This window comes from Prunus mume, linkage group LG7 (assembly GCF_029339155.1).
Source record: "Prunus mume cultivar Tortuosa linkage group LG7, ASM2933915v1, whole genome shotgun sequence".
Classification (NCBI taxonomy): Eukaryota; Viridiplantae; Streptophyta; class Magnoliopsida; order Rosales; family Rosaceae; genus Prunus; species Prunus mume.
Window position 1 is genome coordinate 18,273,657 of NC_142704.1, and position 23,083 is coordinate 18,296,739.

At 39.6% G+C, this 23,083-nt stretch overlaps 1 long non-coding RNA gene and 1 pseudogene across 2 annotated transcripts in view; both read right to left on the reverse strand.

Moving 5' to 3' along the window:
- Nucleotides 1-431, reverse strand: part of LOC148915647 (uncharacterized) — a 13,647-nt pseudogene extending 13,216 nt beyond the window's left edge. Inside the window, exon 1 of the transcript XR_016122296.1 lies at nt 254-431. The product of XR_016122296.1 is annotated as an uncharacterized LOC148915647 (transcript). The remainder of the gene's footprint in view (nt 1-253) is intronic.
- A 9,586-nt stretch (nt 432-10,017) lies between these two features.
- Nucleotides 10,018-22,181, reverse strand: LOC148915648 (uncharacterized). The gene is made up of 3 exons (XR_016122151.1): nt 21,927-22,181; nt 21,759-21,821; nt 10,018-10,060 (listed from the first exon to the last, which is right to left on the reverse strand). It is a non-coding gene; the product is annotated as an uncharacterized LOC148915648 (long non-coding RNA).
- Nucleotides 22,182-23,083: the final 902 nt, after the last annotated feature.

Below are 23,083 nucleotides of genomic sequence, written 5' to 3' on the forward strand. Positions count from 1 at the left end.
AAAGGAATACTAGGACCCTTCGATTCTTGCTCCAAGCACAACTCATCATACCGATGGACGCTCGATTTCCACGCCGACGCTTTATACCATCGCCACATGGCATCGATGACACTGTTACCTTCCCTTCGAAGGCTTGCTTAGCGACCTCTTCGCGACACGCGGTGACGCCACACCTTCCCTTCGAAGGCATGATGACGCTACACCTTCCTGAAGGCTCTTCCGCTTGGAAGGATTCGCGTCACGCCGGCCACACCTTCCCTCTCGGCATGATGACGCCACACCTTCCCTTCAAGGCTCCCTTCGCTCTGGAAGGATTTCTCGCCGACGCTACACCTTCCTTCGAAGGCATGATGACGCCACACTTCCTTCGGTGTGCTCCTCCGCTTGGAAGGACCTCGCGACACGCTTGATGTCACCTTTTCGGAAGGCATGATGACGCTACACTTCTTCGTAAGGCTCCTTCCGGCTTTGAAGGAGACTCGTGTTGACGTCATACCTTCCCTTCTGGCAGCATGATGACGCCACACCTTCCCTTCGGAAGGCTCCTTCCGCTTGGAAGGATTCTTCGCGGGCGACGCCACACCTTCCTTCGGAAGGCATGATGACGCCACTTCCCTTCGGAACTCCTTCCGGCTTAAGCGATACTCGTGATGACGCCACACCTTCCCTTCGGAAGGCCTTCCAAGCTTGGAAGGATCCTCATGATGACGCCACACCTTCCCTTCGGAAGCATGATGACGTCGCACCTTCTTCGAAGGCTCCTTCCAAGCTTGACGGATCACTTGATGACGCTACACCTTCCTTCGAAGGTACCCGTGTGACGCCATACCCACCTTCGAAGGCTATCTTCGCAAGTCACCTTCGCACCTAGAACAACAAAAAAAAAGGGTGTCTTCTAGTTTTCAAACTTGGGGACTAGGGGACTACCTTCGGCACCCGCCATGCTGACACGCTTGGTTGAATTACACAACCTCTTCACAAGTTCCCAAACCAGAAGCCACTTCTTGATTGACAACTTGGGGGACTACTGTTTACACCATAATTAACCAAGCGTGATTGAACACCAAGGTAGACATGTCTTCCTCCCTGCCATAGGGAGATGCTCTTCCGAGGGGACAACCACCGCCAAGCTCGAATCACAAACCTAAAACATGTGAGACACGTGTCATTATCAACGAAGAACTTGCAACAAAGTCCCACATCGAACTTTTGTGCAAACCTCCTACTTTTACTTCTTATAAATGGGGAATAAGAACCAAGAAAAGGGTAAATTTCTCTTCCACTATTATCTGCACTTTACAATAGTCACTACACCTAGTGACTCAGCGATCGGAGAGTTTTCGGCCAAGACCACACCGGTGTCCGGCTTAACGAACGCTCCTCTGATGTTCGCAGCTAGCCTTTTACTAAAGGCCCAGGCCCTTCTCTTGTTAAAGACAAACCCCTATCTCTAAGTTGACCCTCTCCGAAAAAGAGCATCAACAATTTCAATTCACTTGTGTGTAGAATATTTAAAAATTGAACCTTTTATAACCATAAAAATAAAAAGGTTTAGCCTCAAATGAATAGTGAACAGTGAAGTTGGATGAATATTGACTTAAGTGATTAGTGACTTGGGTGCATATCGCGATATTAATGAAACTGAAAAATACTGAAAATTATAAAACTAAAAAGAAATTAGAGAGAGAATTAGAGAAAGCATAGAAGTTTGATGTTTTCATTGAGTTATTTTCTGTCTATTACAACGAAGGGAGGAAGCCCACTTATAGGCAAAGTCTGTTGGCTTCCCGTCAATGTGCAATGACATCTTCCAATATGTGGATTCCACTTCCACAATACTTTCATCATGATGTTCTTCATTAATTCCAAATGTGTGGGCTCCATTCAAGACTTTACAACACTCCCCCTTGGAGACCACAAATGGTATGGAATATGCCTTGTTAAATACCTTGCCAGTAAAAATCCAATGAGACAAAAAACTAGTCGAAGGGAAAAAGAGTACATAACCATTTGTAACATAAAATTCTGTGTATATTAACACGCGTGCGACATTAAAACCTTGTCAGGAAAAACTCAGTGGGATAAAAACCTGGACGAAGGAAAAAGAGTACAGTGTATGAAGGTCTTTATTAAGCACGCCTCTCGATGCTTGGCAAAATATCTTAAGCCATATTGTTGATCATCTTTCTAAATATCAATGGTGACTGCTTGTCACGCCTCCTGGGTAGGAAATCACACCCGCTGGCATGAGAAAATAAAAGTAGAATAAAATAAAAAGAAACCAAACATGGGTTTAAAATAAACTTCTCTTATAAAAATACATCCAAAATCTTACAACTTTACAATAAATAAAGCTCTAACACTCTCATCTAATTCAGCCTCAACTGGTTTATTCCTTTTCTTGCCCACTAATTCATCTGAAAATTTAAACAGGGTGAAGGATGAGCAACCACAGCTCAGTAGGGACATGAGACCTTACCACAATAGATTGATATAATTAAATTAGGTGATATGCATTCACATAACCAAATATCACGTTAATAATAATAATACTGATAATAATGCATGAATGCTCTTCAATTCTATTCCCGTTAATTCATATAACTGGACAAGCAGACCTGCACGTCCCATACCATGCTTATACCACTTGGTCCCGAATGCCCATTTATATGAACTAACACCCATTTCAATCATCCCATAATTCCTTTGTTAGTCATCTTGTCTAACTCCCTTTCGCCAGTCCCGAATCACCCAATAAAAACCATGTGCACTGTGGGATCCCTGAGACCTGGTACCTGCCAAGAGTTAGACTCAACTACACAAAAGACCATTCTCATTACCCTCTTTTCCATTATTATCTTCTTCACCCAACAACTCCAACCAATTACATTGACATGACAGAATTATGCCAACATTATTCAAATAGTTCACAATACGTAAATATAGTATATCAAGAACATTATACAATATCAAGAACACCCATTATAATAGCACACAAAATATAGAGCTCACGAAATTTAATTAGATCAATCTTCGTAAAGACCCTCAAGAAATCCCTACCTCGATTCCAAAGCATTGCTCCAATTTAAGAAAATACAAGCTAAGCCTTATATCTCTTCCAAGAATTTCACCATCTCTCTCTCTCTCTCTCTCTCTCTCTTATTCTTCTCTTCATACAAACTTACAAATGCTGAAATGAGAATGAAAAACAAAGGAATGGAATGGTCTATATATAGTGTGGTGAAGACGGTAGCTACAGTACATGATAATATCAAATTTATGTAAGAACTTAATCTCCAAGTAATATATCAATAAGGCCTTGCATTCCAAGTCAACAATAGATAAGAAAGAATTGCTAGGAAGACACGTTGTGGTGATTAAATCCTATTCTAATTTCTTCATGGTGAGTTGACAAGGCTACTAGCATGCCTTGTTGACACCTAACTACCCATTCAAGAATCCATTTACTAATGAAGCCACCTATTAGCAAAAGATATATATAATATACATATATATATATATATAAGTTATACACATATATATAATAGAATATGATATTTATGTAATACACACATATACAATATAATATAATATATAAATTAAATGGCAAAATATTAATTCTTCAAATTATATATACTATTATAAATACGGGGTTTCACATTCTGTGAGTCAATCTTGTAATATTGTTGGATGCTCCTCCCGAAGAATATCTCCCCCTGAAATCTTCATGACTAACTTTCTCCAATAAGCGGCCATTGAAATTTCCAGAGTCCGTATATGGTGTTATGCGGAGATAGCATCAAATATGCCTCACATCATCCCAAAGTGGTGGTGATGGAGTTGAGCTCTATCTGGAAAATATAATATCTGTTCCAGTATACTCCCGAAACATTATTTAAGTGCCCAACGGATAATCCACATAAAAATGCTTCAATACTTTCTTAGTATACGCAAAAATCTCGTTGGCATAACGCTCAATCTTCAGGTCGAGACAAATATTTCTTGAACTCTTCAGGAGTTTTAATCAATTATCAACTCTTTAGGAGTTGTAATGTGTTGCAACCATATCATAATTAATGTAATCACTGAGGCAATTTATGCATATTAGTATTGAGTACAGATTTTTGTGCTTCAAGCACATGCCCTTCAGGGACTTGCTTTATGCAATTGCATTCCTTTCAAGGATTTTGTTTAAAGGGATTAAACTTTATGACACATTATATAGCTTTAACCTAGCTATTTATACATCTTTAAGGAATTGCTTCATATATTATGCTCCGTGCATTTAATAACCCTTAAAGATAACATGTTGGTCTCCGTAAATGTGCAAGAAGAAGGCACAATTGCATCTGTAAATATGGAGAAACCCAACATTTCTTGTTTCTGCCAGAAACATTGTGTCATACAAGGTGGGTATATTCCCTTTTTATTCCGAACACCCAAGTATAACTTTCAAGATAACATCTTTGGGGTTCGTACTATGGGTTTGTTCTTTCACGTTCATTCTCATCTGTAATGGAATTGCCTCATTCCATTTTGGCTAATGATATTGTCGACATTTAATAATTGAACGTGGTTCCAATCAACACAGCCCATTGATGATTTGAGTAGCTACTCCAAAACTAAAAATTGTCATTCATCAATTCATGATCCCACCATTCTCATGTGCATGCACATGCATCAATTATAAGCATTTCTTTGCTTTTGGATACCCAAGCCACTTTAGGGGGCTTTTATTGTCTCTTTCTAGACAAACATCTCTTATAAGATGAATTATGTGAGAATGTGGATCATAACCTCCAATGGAGCGTTATTTTACAGTAGGGCGTGGATAATCTCCATTTAGGGAGTTGGAACATTTAGAACATCTGTCATGCTGCAGGCATGCCATAGATTAATACATACATGTCAATTAATTTCTGGGACTTGAACCCATATAATTTGCTATGCATTAGGCGTGCACCGTATCAATATTGACATGTTAAAGGATTGTCCTTCAGGGACTTCAATCCATATCATTTGCTACACAGTAGGCGTGCATCATATTGATCACTGCTATACCCATGTTCAGTTTTATGGGACTTTAATCTATGCAGTGTATCATGAATACATATCTGAATGATGCAAGCCATCCTTCTGGAATGGTCATAATACAAGTCATTCTTCTGGAACGATATATAATGCATGTCCTTCTTCTGGAATGATCCTTTGCATGGCGTTCTTCAGGAATGAGTTTTCCTTGTTGTTATTTAGAAACAGATTTTTCTTCCCCTAATGGTGGGAAGATTGTCTCATCAAAATGACAATCAGCAAACCGTGCAATAAAGATACCACCCATTAGGGACTCCAGATATCTGATGATAGATGGTAAATCAAAACCAACATAAATTCTCAATCTACATTGAGGGCCCATCTTAGTACGTTGCGGTGGAGCAATAGGCACATATACTGCACAACCAAAAGCTCTTAAATGGGAAATGTTTAGTTTATTACCCAACACAAGTTGTATTGGAGAATATTGATTGTTGGATATGGGCCTCAACCGCACCAGTGACGTTGCATGTAAAATGGCATATCCCCAAGTAGAAACTGGCAACTTTGTTTTCAATTGAAGACGTTTAATTAAAGCTTCTGCTAAGCCATTATGAGTATGAACATGGGGAATAGGATGTTCAATGTCAATGCCTAGTGACATGCAGTAGTCATCAAAAGTTTGAGATGTAAATTCACCAGCATTATCAAGTCTGATTGACTTAATAGGATAATCTGGGAATTGGGCTCGTAATTTAATCATTTGAGCCAAGAGCCTAGCAAATGCCATATTTTGAGTGGACAAAAGGCAAACTTGCAACCGTCTGGTAGATGCATCCACTAAGACCATAAAGTACCAAAATGGTCCACAGGGAGGATGAATAGGCACACAAATGTCCCCTTGAATTCTTTGCAAAAATGATGGGGACTCAACATCAACCTTTGGTTGTGATGGTCTGATCACCAACTTCCCTTGTGAACAAGCTTGGCAAAAGCTATCACTTGATACCATAATGTGTTTTGTCAGTAAGGGATGTCCTTTAGAGTTGGTGATGATCCTATGCATCATGGTGGATCCAGGATGACCCAACCGGTCATGCTAAAGCTTAAAAGCATTTGAGTCAAATGGACTTCTGGTCCACGACACTATGTGCCTCAATTGTTCATATGGTTGTATAGTACAACCCTGATAAGAGCGCATAAAGCTTCTCCAAAGATATGCTTTTGGGTATCACTGGAGGTAATGCAAAGATATTTCATGTTGTTCTCATTCTTTGTTTCAACATGGTAGCCATTCAAACGTATATCTTTGAAACTCAACATATTTCTTCTGGAGTTAGATAAATACAAGGCTTGACATGCTGCAGATTTCCAATGAAAAGATTATGGGAGACCATGAGAGGCTCATGGCTAAGCTTAAGAGGTGTTGTCCTCTTCCTTCAGAGGCTTCCATAACATAATGTAATTTTATAGATTTTACAAAGCCTGCCTTTCCTTGCAGGTGGAAAAATCTATATGTTGTATGCCTTCTTTCCTATTATAATAATTGCGCAAATTCTTAAACTTGCACCGGTGGTTTTTACGTCTTTTCAAAATGACGGTTTGGAACCTTGTGCCTTATAGGTTCAAGTAACCATATCAAATCTCTCAAATTACATATTTCAACTCAAGTGAGCCCGGAACTTCTGGACGTAGGGGCTAAACACGACCTCAGAATTTATTTGCCCTGTTTAAATGGACATGAAATATAATTTGAGTAAAAATCATGATAATATCGCAACATAGTAGTGAAGAGCATTAACTACTATATACGCAAAACTTTAGGTTCGGGATTTCTCATATATTTGGATCTGTGGGCTTCCGCCCATCATATAATACAACAAAATATGTGGGGAGCCTCAATTCATCCTTTGAGGTTTATCCTGATATTATCCATTTCACGGTGTATTCTTAACAACCAGAATTCACAAAATATATTTCTTCCTTGAGGTGTTGATTACAACAGAATCGAACTTTATTAAATTCATCATCTCTCATGCCAAAGAAATATGTGGCGTACCACAATTTGCAATAATACCTCAAGGGTTGTCCATTTAATTGTTGGAACTTCAGGTTCTCCACACTGTTAGAGTTTGAACTTCAGGCCAAAATCACATATACTCATGGTATGGACATTTTTACAATTTTCTGTACATATTTCGGGACTTCAAGTCCTTACATAATTGTTCATATTTTAAGGAACTTCTGGTATCTCATTTAATTGCTCATCCATGAGTTTAAGGAACTACAGGTTCCCTTTTGTATATAGTGACGGTTTACCCAAAATGGTTAATATTTATGTATATGTCACTATTCATGTATACAATACTATTCATCAGGTCATGAATACGTATCTATTCATGTGTATGGTACATTTGCCAGTATAGCAGTTATTATTCATGTGTACGACATATTACCAATACTTGTTACATCATCAAGGAACTCTAAGTCCTTATTAACATGTCAAGGATCAAGCATCTTCCAGTCCGATCACTTGTTTACAAATATAGTACCGGAGAGACTACCAGCTCTCATATCAATATCATCATCACGGATTTTCAAGTCTTAATGTAGTTGTATGATGAGGATCAAGGAACTTCTTGTCTTGATCTGTATACTATAAAAACTCATCATACTACACAATTAATCAATAAAATAAATTGCTTGTAAATAAATTAATGGTATGGACGATAATCCCGCACCATACTTTAAATAAATGTAAATGTGCGGTAAAATAAATTCATAAATTAAATTGCCTCATGTATGAACGTTAATCCTGCACCATACTTTAAATAATAAAGTAAATGTGCGATAAAATAAATGTGCTTGTATGGGCACTAATTCTACTCCATACTTTTAAATAACAAGTAAAAACAATTGTGTGGACGATAAACCCGCACCACACGTTTAAATAAATAATGTTGTATGGATAATAAACCTACACCATACAACAAATAAATTGTGTCGTATGGGTAATAAACTTACACCATACAGTAAATAAATTATATGGGTAATGAACCTACACCATATAGTAAATAAAATAAATGTGAGGATAAAACCACCACTAAAAAGATAGGAGGTGAATATATGGATAAAGTAAAGGCAATTATTGGTAAGTTCTTATCAACACCGCGATCAAATAATATAATATAATAGTATATTATCATAGCCCATTAAAGTTTACGTGGGCCTTATATGAAATAACATGTATGCATTAAAAATCATACTATAATAATATTATATGATGGAATTAAATAATATATGTAATTATGCGTAAAGAAACTAGTGCATGATTATCATGCTTCCCTTTTCCACCTGCCACCAGCACACACCTGCACTGCACTTAATATTGAAATTAAATAATAAAGAATAATAATGAAATAATTGAAAAGATGAAGGGAAGCTTAGGGGGCGTTTGGTATCCTATTCAAATAGGAAATTCAAAAACTTTAATTTTTCTTAAAAACTAAGAGTTCTTAAATCTATTTTTAAGATTCAAAAATTTATTTGGTATGCAACTTGAAAACTGTTTTCAAATCTTAAAAATTTGAGAACTTGTGGGTTGTTAGAAAAAAACTGAAAAAGTTGGATTCAAGTTGAATACTAAACAGGCCTTTATCCTTTCGGTGGGTTTGCTCAACACCAAAGTGAAAAACACTATCTCTTCCTTCTTCTTCTCCTCTTTCTGCCAGTCTCGAACTAAGGACCTGATGGGTTTTTGAGTTGGACCACAAATCCAACAGGCTACTTGAGATCAGTCAATTCCAATGATTGCTATGTGTTTGATCTTAGAGACGCATCAAGATTTGGAGAAACTAAACTGATTGGTTGCTCTAATGTGCTAGGAGCTGGAGTCGCTGATACAAGCTTGGGTGTTGCCGACATAGGCAAAAGCGCAGCCACCAGAATATTCCTTCGGTTCCCGAACCGAACAAGCCCAAACAACGTACGGATCAGCAACTATGGTGCTCACCGGCGGCTCGAGCCAATCCACAAGCTGCTCAAACGGAGCTTCCAACTTAGTGCTCACGGCTTCCAACAGAAAAGTTTTGCTTTTGCGCACAGAGGGAATCGAACCCCTCCATTTCTCAATCAACCACTATGCCTTATCCAACTCATTGCAGATGCATTTGTGATTATATCTTCAACATGTATTATTTATAAGAACTTTAAAATGTCTGCAAGCTAATATTATCTAGGATAAATTTCCATATTAAAAATATTCCCTAAGGATAAATTTAGGCATATATTTAATGTTATTTATTATTTTATTATGGAGTTGTATTTTTTTTGTTTGTTATATATTATGGAGTTGTATTATTATTCACTTCAAGTTTTAATATTGTTCATTATATGTGATACTAAGTTTGAACTTTAAAAGGAATTCTTTCTATGTGGTACTAAGTTACTCATACATTTTATCTTTGTTTTTTTGGTCAAGCTCATATATTTTATCATATGTAATACATTGTAGCAAATTATTATAACTAAAAATTTTTGGTGTGTTTAATTTTCTTTCAATAATTACTACATATTTTCTAAAATCACAGTGTTTCTTAGGTCGTTACATAATCAACTTAAATCACTCAAACCACCTTGCCATAGCAGGACCCGACCAAATTCACTTTGGAATTCGAGGCGAACCACTGTGCGTGATCGACACTGGTAGGTGCCGAGCACAAATGACCCTGTTGCCCTTTTTATTAAAAATTTAACTTTCCTTAAGTCTTGACTTCTACCAAAAATTCGGAGTACCCCTAAATCGAATGTTCCCAAAAATTTTGTCAACAAGCACTTAAATATATACACCAGTGCGGTATACAAAAATAAATACGTTCCATGATAAAACAAGTTCTAGGGCAACATCGAGCAACTAAGCAGATCAATTTACAAGGGAAAACAACATTGTTGCAAGAATCCTACATGAAATTGAGGTTGAGGAGCGGGGCGGGAACTGCCCGGTGGTGGCTCTCGGATGTACGTCTATAGCCTAGGGGCGCAAAACATTAAAAAGGTGAGTTGACCCAAAAACAAAGTTTAGAAAATACATAAGAACATACTAACCCCACTGTAAAAATGGTTATGCAAAACTAAATCATTCTCTTCATTATATAGTACTGAAATCAATGCATTCATATATCTATATATATATATATACCAATCATGTAATAACTCAAACCTTAATTAATATTTAACTATTAGTTTATTAAGGGGAAACAACAATTTTCCCTTGGACTAAGTTATTAAAGGAAAGTTGACTGTTGATGGAAGAAGAATTTGACCATTCCACTTCCATTGTTGCATAGAGCGCGATGAAGCAGTCGTAGACATGGAATGGACTCAAATCGGAGTTGTGTGAAGAAGTTATGATCAAAGGAAGTCTAGTGGCGAAGCAGTAATTTTGCAAAGTCAGTTTTAAACACGTAACTCTCTCTCCTCTCACGAGAACCACCTCTCTCTCTCTCTACTTTCAAGCCCGGCCACCACGACCTCGTGGCTTCGATGAATTCCAGCCACATCCGGCCGCTACGGCCACGATTTTGGATCCCTTCTCTTCGTCTCTCTCTCCTATACACATATATACCAAATTGCAGCCCCAAATCTAAGGAAATTAAAGCCAAAATCCAAGCCAAATGGAGCCCAAAAACGAGCTATTTCAAACAGTAATTTCGGGGTATTTTCGGTCATCTCCGCAATTTGCCAAAGGTCAGTAATTGTACCTAAAGTACTCTCCTACCTTTCCTTTGTGTTATCCTTTGAAAACCCAGCGTGAATCCATTCCAATTTCTTTGATTTTGAAACTAAAATTTTCTAGATTTTCAAGAGACAGAAAGCTTCGTTCGAGGGCTTTAGAGGTGGAATTGATCGTCGATCAGCCAAGGTATAAAGTTACTCCCCTTGATGTGCTTAATCCGTAGGTATGATTATTGGCTGGCGGTTTGGAGTTTTCGATCGCGCGAAAAATTACTCAATGCACCCCGATGGTGGCGTAGCGTCGGCGGGTGCCAAGGCTGAGTTTTTGTCCTAGAATGTTCTCCATATATCGTCCGAGCACGATGGTATGCTCGGATTTCAATTTGGATACCGTTTGAGCCTCGAGCGAATTTTACATATTGTGCGTTATCCGGGTTCAATAGTTTCGAACCGTTGGGTCGTGATCACTTTGAAGATATGTTAATCTAGACTTTGCTAGGATTGTATAGGATTCGACGGATCGTGAATCGGAGTCCCGAATACTCCGAAATTGTGAACCCTAAGTTAAGGGTTTAGAATCGTCGATCGTGTGATCGTAGCCAAATCTAACCGTCCGATCGAAACCAGATTCACGGGACGAATGTCTTAGGATTAAAGGAACGTAATGTGGGCATATGAATAACTTTAAATTGATGCATGCACTTCTAGAAGCTGGGGGTCAGGGTTTTATTTAAATATTTATACGAAGCAGTTTCATTAATATATTTTAATATGAGTATTTGAATCGAGCACTCGGACACGGTTGACCGCGGGAGGGACCTTCCAAAGGTCCAGCGAGCTCGGACCAACTGTGAGTGGACTCTTTGTTTTCATAAATAAATTTATGCAATTTAGTTTCAGTATTTGATCTTGGATAAGTTTTATTCAAAGAATAGTGTTTTATAAGTGAGACATGCTTTTAAATATTTTAATTTGCATGCTGCTGAGTGGAATATCCTTTAGAGATATAGAGAAAGAGAATTTTAGTTAAATATCGGATAAATGGCGATAGAGTCCACCCGTATGAAATTGATTATTTATCGAGATCTTTCAAAAACTTTGCTTATTATTATTTTCTAAGCCACCTTAGGTACCCAGATATACAGATGTTGCTTTCGGATATGATGATGTCCACGGACATCCGGTTGCTCTCGGATTTTATCGATTGCCTTGGTTTAGTCGGCATGCTTGAGCGGTTGCCCTCCGAGTTCTATGGTACCCGGACTCGTGTGGAGCGAGGACGCGGATCGAGGTTGACCAAGGTCCCCTCAATCCTGCGAGGTTGCCATCACGGGATTGACTTTGTGTCACCGAGACCTACGAGGACGTGTCACCAAGTGTAATGCGAGGGAATTAGCGGATATCGAGGAATTGATGGTTATCAGAATTGGCGGACTATCGAGGTGTGGAAATAAAGGGTACACTTAGGTGGTAGTTTTAAACTGATTTCAGTACTTTTAAATGATTAATATTGATCATGAGTATGATTGGTATATATATATATATATATGCATTGATTTCAGTACTATATAATGAAGAGAATGATTTAGTTTTGCATGACCGTTTTTACAGTAGGGTTAGTATGTTCTTATGTATTTTCTAAACTTTGTTTTTGGGTCCACTCACCTTTTAATGTTTTGCGCCTCCGGACTATAGACGTACACCGAGAGCCACCACGGGGCAGTTGCTCCGCTTCCCGCTCTCCCTCGATTTCATGTAGGGATTCTTGGTTAACAAGTTATTTCCTTCCTTGTAAATTGATACATTTAGTTGCTCGATGTTGTCCTAGAACTTGTTTTCTTGTTGGACGCACTTATATAACATCTTGCGATTGTGTATATATTTAAATGCTTGTTGACATGTAATAAATTTTGGGCGTTGATTTGCGAGGGAAGACTACAACGAATTTTGGTAGAAGATCAGGACCAAAGAAGTTAAATTTTACCAACAAAAAGAACAGCGAGTCATTTATGCTCGGCACCTACTGTGTCGATCATATGGCGCTCAATTAAACTCAGTCAAAATAGAATTTGGTGAGTCTATCCATTAAATCGAGCATTAGGTTTCACTACACCAGACTCACTTTGTGCATTCGAGTTTTAAGGAGTATTTGTTTCTTGTAGACAGATAAGTATGGGCCCTAAGCGTGGTGGCCAGTAGAGGACCACGATCGTCCGGGTCGGGACGAATCCCAAATCGAGTAAGAGAATTCATTATCCCAGCCACAGTACTTAAACCAGTAAAGCTGATGTTGAATGTTGGAAGTCCATTAGGGGCTGCACTTGCCATTTCCACTATGCCGAGATTCCTATTTCCAGTGATTAGGGATGTTGGCCTTGAGGCTCTGCTTGAGCTGGACCAAGTAGCCTAGAGATCCTCCTTGTGTTATGTTGATCGGGCTAGAGGAGTTGGGACCACGATTTTGATGGTGTTAGTGATCGGCGGTGAGCGAGAGTGGCTAAAAGGATGAAGCGAATCATGGAAGTGATGAGGTTCCCGAGATCACAGTGCCTCTAGCACATTCTTTTTGGTCGAAATGTTAGACATTGGTGGGAATCAGTTAAAGGAGATATTGGGATCGTCGGTCATCACTTAGCAATTATTTCAGTTGCATTTGATATTCGAATATCCTTTGGCTTACGAGAATTTGAAAATGGAAGAGTTTCTGCATTTGGAGCGAGGAGCGATGCGAGATGTTTACTAGAGGTTGAAGGCCTCTATTCGAGATATCGTAATTAGTCGGCTGACTAATTTTGGTGATGTCTGCTACTAATAGAAGCAGACGGATGATGGTCGAGCCGGGGTAAACCTGCGTAGGAGACGATTTGATATGGCCCGCAATCCCGATCGGGGGGTCATCCAAGAGAGTAGTTATAGCTCGGGTCATCTAGTGGCCGCGATTCTGAGATTTCAAAGCGAATTTAGTTCTAGTGGAGGTTCCAACTAGAGTGGCAGTTCTAGGAACCGCTCTGGAAGGGGTGTAGCAGTCTTTGGGAGGCGACTCGGACAATTTCTAGTAGGGGTATTCTTGTGGAAGCGATTTGATTCCTTGGAAATGGTTGACTTGGATGTCATTCTAGGGATGGATTAGTTAGCCAAACATCATGCCTCGATGGGTGCTTCGAAAAAGGTTATTTTCCATAGTCGGACGACACAGTGACATTTTGTGACAAGCGTAGAGTGCTTACATCGTGCCTCATCTGATTATGACGGCAAGAGCAGTTGCTCAGAAAAGGATGTTCGGATATTTGGCGCATGTTATCGATACCCGGGATAATGGATTAAGGTCGAAAGATATTCCAGTTGTACGGGAATTTCCAGATATGTTCCGGTGGATCTTCAAGGTTTACCGCCTCACGGAGAGATTGAGTTCACTATTGAGCTCGTTCCGAGTACGAATCCTATTTCTCAAGCACCATACAGAATGACACCAGCACATCTAAGGAGTTGAAGATTCAGTTACAGGAGCTAGTGGATAAGGGTTTCATTAGACATAGTTTTTCACCTTGGGGCGCTCTAGTGTTATTTGTTAAGAAGAAAGATGGAACCATGAGGATATGTATTGACTACAGACAGTTGAACAAGGTCACAGTGCGAAATAAGTATCCTTTGCCTCGCATTGATGATTTGTTCGACTAGTTAAAGGTGCCAAGGTATTCTCTAAGATTGATCGAGATCACAGGCATCATCAGTTTGGATTACGAGAAGGATGTGCCTAAGGCGACTTTTGAGCGAGATATGGGCACTATGAGTTCTTAGTGATGCCATTGGGTTGTGAATCGCCGGTACATTATGGATCTCATGAACGAGGTGTTAGGCGTTACTTGACCGCTTTGTGATTGTATTCATAGACGACATTCAGTGTATTCCAAAAAGTGAAGGCACACATGAAACATTTGGAAATTGTCTGAAGACTTTGAGAGGAGGCGCAGTTGTATGCCAAATTGGTAAATGCCAGTCTGGCTAGATAGAGTTAGTTTCTTGGGGCATGTAATCTCTGCAAAAAGTATTTGTGTTGATCCCCAAAGATTGAGGCGATAGTGAACTGGCCACGACCAACCAGATTTCTTGAGATCGGAGTTTCCTTGGGTTGCGGGTACTATCATCGCTTGTGGAAGGGTTTTACGCTATAGCGGCGCCTCTTTCGTTTGATAAGGAAAGGAGTGAAGTTTGAATGGTCAGATGATTGTGAGTAGAGCTTCAATGAACTCAAGACCAAGTTGACAACGCTCTGGTTTTGCACTTCGGATGATAACGTGAGCCGTTATCTCTGATGATGCATCCCAGCGAGGACTTGGTTGTGTGCTAACTGTCTGCGACATGGTAGGGTGATCGCTTAGGCAACTTAAGAAGAATGAGTTGAATTACCCTGTTCATGATTTGGAGTTAGCTGCAGTGGTTTTTGCCTTGAAGATTTGGCGACACGATCTTTGTGGAGAAACTTGCCGGATTTTTATGGATCACAAAAGTTTAAAGTACTTATTCACTCAGAATGAGCTAAATTTGAGGCAAAGAAGATGGCTAGAGTTGATTAAAGATTTTGATTGTACTATTGAGCATCATCCGGGAAGAGCTAATGTTGTAGCTGATGCACCCAGCAGAAAATCCTTAGGATCTATAGCTTATTTCAGAAGGAGATATGTGCCAATTATGATGGAGATGAGGAAGCTCAGAGTTGAGCTAAGTGTGGATGATCAGGGAGCATTGTTAGCTACTCTCCATGTGAGACCAGTACTAGTGGAGCGAATAATCGCCGCCCAATCCTAGGATCCGTTGATTTGCACATTATGATTAGAAGTGGAGAATGGTGCGAAATGGTGATTGAGTAAGAAATGAGGAGCCTTAATGGTGGGAACCGGGTTATATGTCCCTAATGATCAAGCCTTAAAAAGGGAAATTCTTGAGGAGGCTCATAATTCAACTTTTACAATGCATCCTGGAAGTACTAAGATGTATCATACCTTGAGAGAGCATTACTGGTGGCCTTTTATGAAGAAAGAGATAGCAGAATATGTTAATAAGTGTTTAAATTGCGACAGCAAGTGAAAATTTGAGCAGAAACCATCAGGGTTATTGCAACCACTTCCGATTCCTGAATGGAAGTGGGAGCATATTACCATGGATTTCGTGTTCAAGCTTCCCCGAGCATAGAATAAGCATGATGGAGTTTAGGTAATAGTGGATCGACTCACTAAATCCGCTCATTTTCTACCAGTGAGAGCAAACTACACCCTAAATAAGTTGGCCAAGATCTTCATAGATGAGATTGTGAGACTTCATGGGGTGCCAATATCTATTATTTCAAATAGAGATCCACGGTTTACCTCCCGTTTTTGGGCGAGGTTAAATAAAGCTTTTGGAACTCAATTGCGGTTTAGTAATCTGCATTTCACCCCAGACAGATGGTCTGATGCGGAGGATAATCCGGACTCTAGAAGATATGTTGAGAGCTTACTTTGCTATGATTAAAGTTCCGGGTGGTAGGATGAGAGATTGCGACTTATGGAATTTGCCTATAATAACTTGAGTTACAGTAGTATCAAGATGTCTCCATATGATGCCTTGTATGAAGCAGATGTAAAACTCCATTCTATTGGGATGAAGTAGGTGAGAACAAATTGGAGGTGTCCATGAGCGTTGAACTACGAAAGAACAAGTGAAAATAATTAGAGAAGCGATTCAAGGCAGCCCAAGACTGACAAAAGAGTCATGCAGACAATAGAAGGAAAGACCTTCAGTTTAGAGTTGATGATTGGGTATTTCTAAGTTATTACCTTGGAAGGACGTAATGAGATTTGGAAGGCGGGAAAACTAAGTCCTCGCTATATAGGGCCTTATAAGATTGTGGAGCGTGTCGGCCCATTGGTAGCTTACTGAGCTTTCTTTGCCTTCGATCTTTCCCGATTACATGTGTTTCATGTTTGATGCTCAGAAAGTATATGTCGATCCTCCATCATGCTTATTCTGCGTTGAGAAACTTTCACTTGCTGGCAATTTAAGCACTTATTGACATATTCTGCTATCTCTTTCTTCATAAAAGGCCACCAGTAATGCTCTCTCAAGGTATGATACATCTTAGTGCTTCCAGGATGCATTGCAAAAGCTGAATTATGACCCTCCTCAAGAATTTCCCTTTTTAAGGCTTGATCATTAGGGACATATAACTTAGTTCCCACCATTAAGGCTCCCTCATTTCTTACTGAACATTCATTTTTGTCACCATTCTCCACTTCTAATCGTAATGTGCAAATCAAAGGATCACACAGGATTGGCGCGATTATTTGCTCTACTAGTCTTGGTCTCACATAGAGAGTAGCTAACAATGCTCACTGATCATCCACACTTAGCTCAACTGCAGCTACCTCCATCTCCACCATAATTGGCATATATCTCCCTGCGAAATAAGTTATAGATCACGAGGATTTTTGCTGAGTGCATCAGCTACAACATTAGCTCTTCCCGGATGATGCTCAATAGTACAATCATAATCTTTAATCAACTCTAGCCATCTTCTTTGCCTCAAATTTAGCTCATTCTGAGTGAATAAGTACTTTAAACTTTTGTGATCCATAAAAATCCGGCAAGTTTCTCCATAAAGATAATGTCGCCAAATCTTTAAGGCAAAAACCACTGCAACTAACTCCAAATCATGAACAGGGTAATTCAACTCATGCTTCTTAAGTTGCCTAGAAGTATAAGCGATCACCCTACCATGCGTGCTTTACAACCAAGTCCTGTTGGGATGCATCCTTGTAGATATAACAAAATTCCCGTTATCATCGGACGTGCTAAAGCCTAGGAGGCGGTGGTCAACTTGGTCTTGAGTTCATTGAAGCTCTCCTCACAATCATCTGATCATTCAAACTTCACTCATTTCCTTATCAAGCGAGTGAGAGGCGCTATAGTGAAAACCCTTCCACGGCGCGAAAGTACCTGCTAAAGGAACTCAGTATCTCGGTAACCTTTGGTTGGTCGTGGCGCTTTTACTCTGCCTCAATCTTCTAGGGATCAACACAAATACCCTCTGCATAGATTACATGCCCCAAGAAACTAACTCTATCTAGCCAGAATTGGCATTTACTGAATTTGGCATACAACTGCCTCTTCCTCAAAGTCTTCAGCACAATTTCCAAATATTTCATGTGTGCCTTCTGACTCTTGGAATACACCAGAATGTCGTCTATGAATACAATCACAAAGTGGTCCAAGTAACGTCGGAACACCCTGTTCATGAGATCCATAAATGCAGCTGGCGCATTCGTCAACCCAAATGGCATCATCAATAACTCATAGTGCCCATATCTCGTTCGAAAAGCTGTCTTAGGCACATCCTCTTCTCTAATCCAAGAAACTGTTGATGCCCAGATCTCGGATCAATCTTAGAAATACCTTGGCACCCTTTAACTAGTCGAACAAATCATCAATGCGAGGCAAAGGATACTTATTTCATGTGACCTTGTTCAGCTGTCCGTAGTCAATACATTACCTCATGGTTCCATCATTCTTCTTAACAAATAACACTAAGTGCCCCAAGGTGAAAAACTATGTCTAATGAAACCCTTATCACCAACTCACATGTGAATCTTCAACTCCCTTGCTGGTGCCATTACGCTTGTATGGTGCAGAAATAGGACCGTGCAGAAACGCAGCTCAATAATGAACTCAATCTCTACGCGTGATGCGGTTAAACATGAGATCCACGGAACATATATCGAGAATTCCCATTACAGTGGAATATCCTCTAACCTCAATCCATTATCCGGGTATCGATAACATCGCCAAATATGAACATCCTTTTTGAGCAGCGTCTTGCCGTCATAAGCGAGATGAGGCCGATGTAAGCACTCTAAACTGTCACAAAATGTCACTTCAAGTCGTTAGGACTACGAGGAAAACAACCTTTTGGAAGCAATCCATCGAGGCATGATATGTCCGGCTAACTTAATCCATCCTAGAATGACATCCAAGTCAACCATTTCCAGGAATCAAACCGCCTCGACAATACCCCTACTAGAGGTATTGTCTGCTATCTCCCGATACCTCTGGCTACACCCCTTCAAAGGTTCCTAGAACTACCACTATGGTTGAAACCTCCACTAGAACTAAATACAGGTGAAAACCTCAAAGTAGCTGCCACCTGCTGGATGACCAGAGCTCATACCTCTCTTGGATGACCCCATTAGGACCGACCGCCATATTAAGCTGTCTCCTACGAGTTCACCCATGCTCGACTCATCATCGCTGCTCTTAATTAATAAGCGGACATCACCAAATCACCAAAATTAGTCGTGTGACTAATTCGATATCTCGAATGGAGCTTTCAACCTCAGTAAACAATCTGCATCTCTTACTATCATCCTCAACTAGTGGAATACAGTTACTTAGACAACTCGTTGAACTTTTCTCATACTCAAGTCATCGCCGCTCCTGCTCCATTGCGAAACTCTTCCATTTTCAAATTACAGTAAGCGTTGGTGGATATCTGACTATCAAATCGGCTCCAGAAATAATTGCCAAGTGATGGTGCGGATCCCAATATCTCCTTTTAGCGATTCCACCAATGTCTAACATTTCTGACCAAAAAGAATGTGGCTAGGGCCACTCTGTGATTATGGGGAACCCTCATCACTTCCATGATTAGCTCCATCCTTTTAGCCACTCCTCGACTACTGCTGGATCACCAACACCATCAAAATCAGTGGCCCCAATCCTCTTAGCCTGATCAACATAACTCAAGGATGGATCTCTAGGCTACAGTCTAGCTGAGCTGCGTCAAAATCCCTAACGTCTGCTGGAAATGGGATCTCGGGCATAGTGGAAATGGCAAGTGCAGCCCTAATGGACTTCCAACATCGGCAATCTACGGTTTAAGTACACATGCTAGGATAATGAATTCCTCTTACTGTTTGGGATCTGTCCTGACTGGAGACAGTATGCAGTCCTCTCTGGAAGCCACCACGTTTAGGGCCTATGCTTTTGTCACAATAAACAAATACTCCTTAAAACTAGAATGCACAAAGTCTGAAAGTCTACAGAAGTGAAACCTAATGCTCGATACCAAAGTTGAGGACCGACCCAAATTTCACTTTGGAATCAGTGAACCACATTATGATCGACACATGGTAGGTGTCAGACACAAATGACTATGTTGCCCTTTTTATTAAAATTTACTTCCCTTAGTCTTGACTTCTACCAAATTAAACAAAATCTCACTAAATCGAACATTCCCAAAAATTTACACTGTCAACAAGCACTTAAATATATACACCAAGCGCCGGTATACAAAAATAAGTACGTTCCAACAGTAAAACAAGTTCTAGGGCAACATCAAAGCAACTAAATGAGATCAATTTACAAGGAAGGAAACAACTTGTTAACTAAGAATCCTATATCAAGTAGGAGGCGAGGCGGGAAGCGCCTGTGGTGGCTCTCGGATGTACGTCTACAGACCGGGGCGCAAAACATTAAAAGGTGAGTGGACCCAAAAACAAGTTTAGAAAATACAGAACATACTAACCCCACTGTAAGCGGTTATGCAAACTAAATCATTCTCTTCATTATATAGTACTGAAATCAATGCATTCATATATCTATATGTATATACCAATCATACTCATGATCAATATTAATCCTTTAAAAGTACTGAAATCAGTTTAAAACTACCACCTAAGTGTACCCCTTTATTTCCGCCAATTCACGATATCATCAATTCCGATAGTCCGTCAATTCACGATAACCATCAATTCTGATATCCGTCAATTCCCCTCGCATTACCATTGGTGACACGTCCTCGCGGTCTCGGTGACACAAAGTCAATCCGAGCACGCAACCTCGCGAGATTCGGGGACCTTGGTCAGCCTGATCCGTCCTCGCTCCCTGCAGTCAGGGTACCATAGCACTCGTGGGGCAATTGTCAAGCATCTTGACTAAGCCAGAGGCAGCGATAAAATCCGAGACAACTTTGGATGTCAGTAGGCATCATCATATCAAAAGCAACATCTATATATCTGGGTATCTAAGGTGGCTTAGAAAATAACAATAATAATAATAAGGAAAGTTTTTGAAAGATCTAATAACTAAGCTGAATTTCTGTTAAGGCTGGACTCTGCTGCCATTTATCGATGTTTAACTAAAATTCTCTTTCCCTATATCTCTAAAGGATATTCCACTCGGCAGCATGCAAATCAAAATAGTAAAAGCATGTCTCACTTATAAAACACTATTTTTTGAATAAAACTTATCCAAGATCAAATACTGAAACTAAATTGCATAAATTTATTTATGAAAACAAAAGTCCGCTCACGTTGGTCAGAGCTCATTGGACCTTTGGAAGTCCCTCCTGTGGTCAGCTGGTGCCCAAGTGCCACGATTCAAATACCATATTAAAATATATTAATAAAAGCTGCTCGGTATAAATATTTAAATAAAACCCTGACCCGACTCTAGAAGTGCGTGCATCAATTTAAAGTTATTCATATGCCACATTCGTTCCTTTAATCCTAGGACATTCGTCCAGTGAATCTAAGTTTCGATCGAGCGGTTAGATTCGTCACGATCACTGATCAGCGATTCTAAACCCTTAACCTAGGGTTAAATTTCGAGTATCCGGGACTCTGATTCACAATCCGTCATATCTAGACAATCCTAGCAAGATCTAGATTAACATATCTGAAAGTGATCACGACCCAGCGGTTTGAAACTAATGAGCGGATAATGCACAATATGTAAAAATCCGTTCGAGGCTCAAACGGTATCCAAATTGAAATCCGGGCATACCGTCGTGCTCGGGACGATATGGAGAACATTCTAGGACAAAAACCCAGCCTTGGCACCCCGCCGACGTGCCGCCACCACCGGTGGGTGCATTGAGTAATTTTCCGGCGATCGGAAAACTCCAAACCGCTGCCAATAATCATACCTACAGATTAAGCACATCAAGGGGAGTAACTTTATACCTTGGCTCGACGATCAATTCCACCTCTAAAGCCCTCGAACGAAGCTTTCTGTCTCTTGAATACCTAGAAAATTTTAGTTTCGAAATCAAAGAAATTGGAATGGATTCACGCTGGGTTTTCAAAGGATAACACAAAGGAAAGGTAGGAGAGTACTTTAGGTGCAATTACCTGACCTTTGGCGGCCGGATATGACCGGAAAATACCCCGAAATTTACTGTTTGAAACAGCCCGTTTTTGGGCTCACTTTGGCTTGGATTTTGGCTTTAATTTCCTTATATTTGGGGCTGTAATTTGGTATAGATGTGTAGAGGAGAGAGAGACGAAGAGAAAGGATCCAAAATCGTGACCGTAGGCGGCCGGATGTGGCCGGAATCTTCATCGGAAGCCACGGAGGTCGTGGCTGGCCTGAACAGAGGAGAGAGAGAGGTGGTTCTGCGTGAGAGGAGAGAGAGCGATCAGGTTTTTAAAAACTGACTTTGCAAAAATTACTGGTTCTGCCACTAGACTTATTTGATCATAACTTCGCTCATTTCACAACCCGATTTGAGTCGTTCTGTGTCTACGGACTCGTTTTCGTCGCACTCTACTTAATAGTGCAAGTGGAATGGTCAAATTCTTCTTCCGTCAAAAGTCAAATTTCCTTTAATAACTTAGTCCATGGGCAAAATTGTTGTTTCCCCTTAATAAACTAATAGTTAAATATTAATTAAGGTTTCAGTTATTACATGCCATGCATTTCCTTCCAATTTTTTGTGATAAAATAATAGACAATTGACTAAGTAAATATCCTCTAAAGGTTCAGTAAAAATTTCCAAGTTTTTTTTTTCACAATTTTCGTAATTTTTATTCAATTTTTATCGATATTGATATTTTCTCGATATCTCCATCAATATATCCGTGTTTTCAAATTTCCTGATGGAGATATCGAGAAAATTTCCTGAAATTAAGTTGATCTTAGCAGGAAATTAATTCCCCCTAAGTACTCCAATATTTAATTCACTAAAATTCAAATTACCACAAATTTGACCGTGCAATTTTTATAGTGAGCTTAAAAAAATATGGAAATTTTCCAGGGATCACATAGATGCTCATGTATCAAGTATACATCGTACTTATTTATTTATTGAAAAAATATAATAAAAAAATATTGAAGTACCTTTTAAGGAAAAACAAATTTCAAACAGAAGTACAATAACATAGATTAGAAGCTCCTCAAAGAAGCTGTAAATTTCGATCATCGTACATTACTTTTTATATAATACATTATTCCTGTTTATAATTAAAAGCACCCCTAATATTTACTTGTATAATACCCTAATTATTAT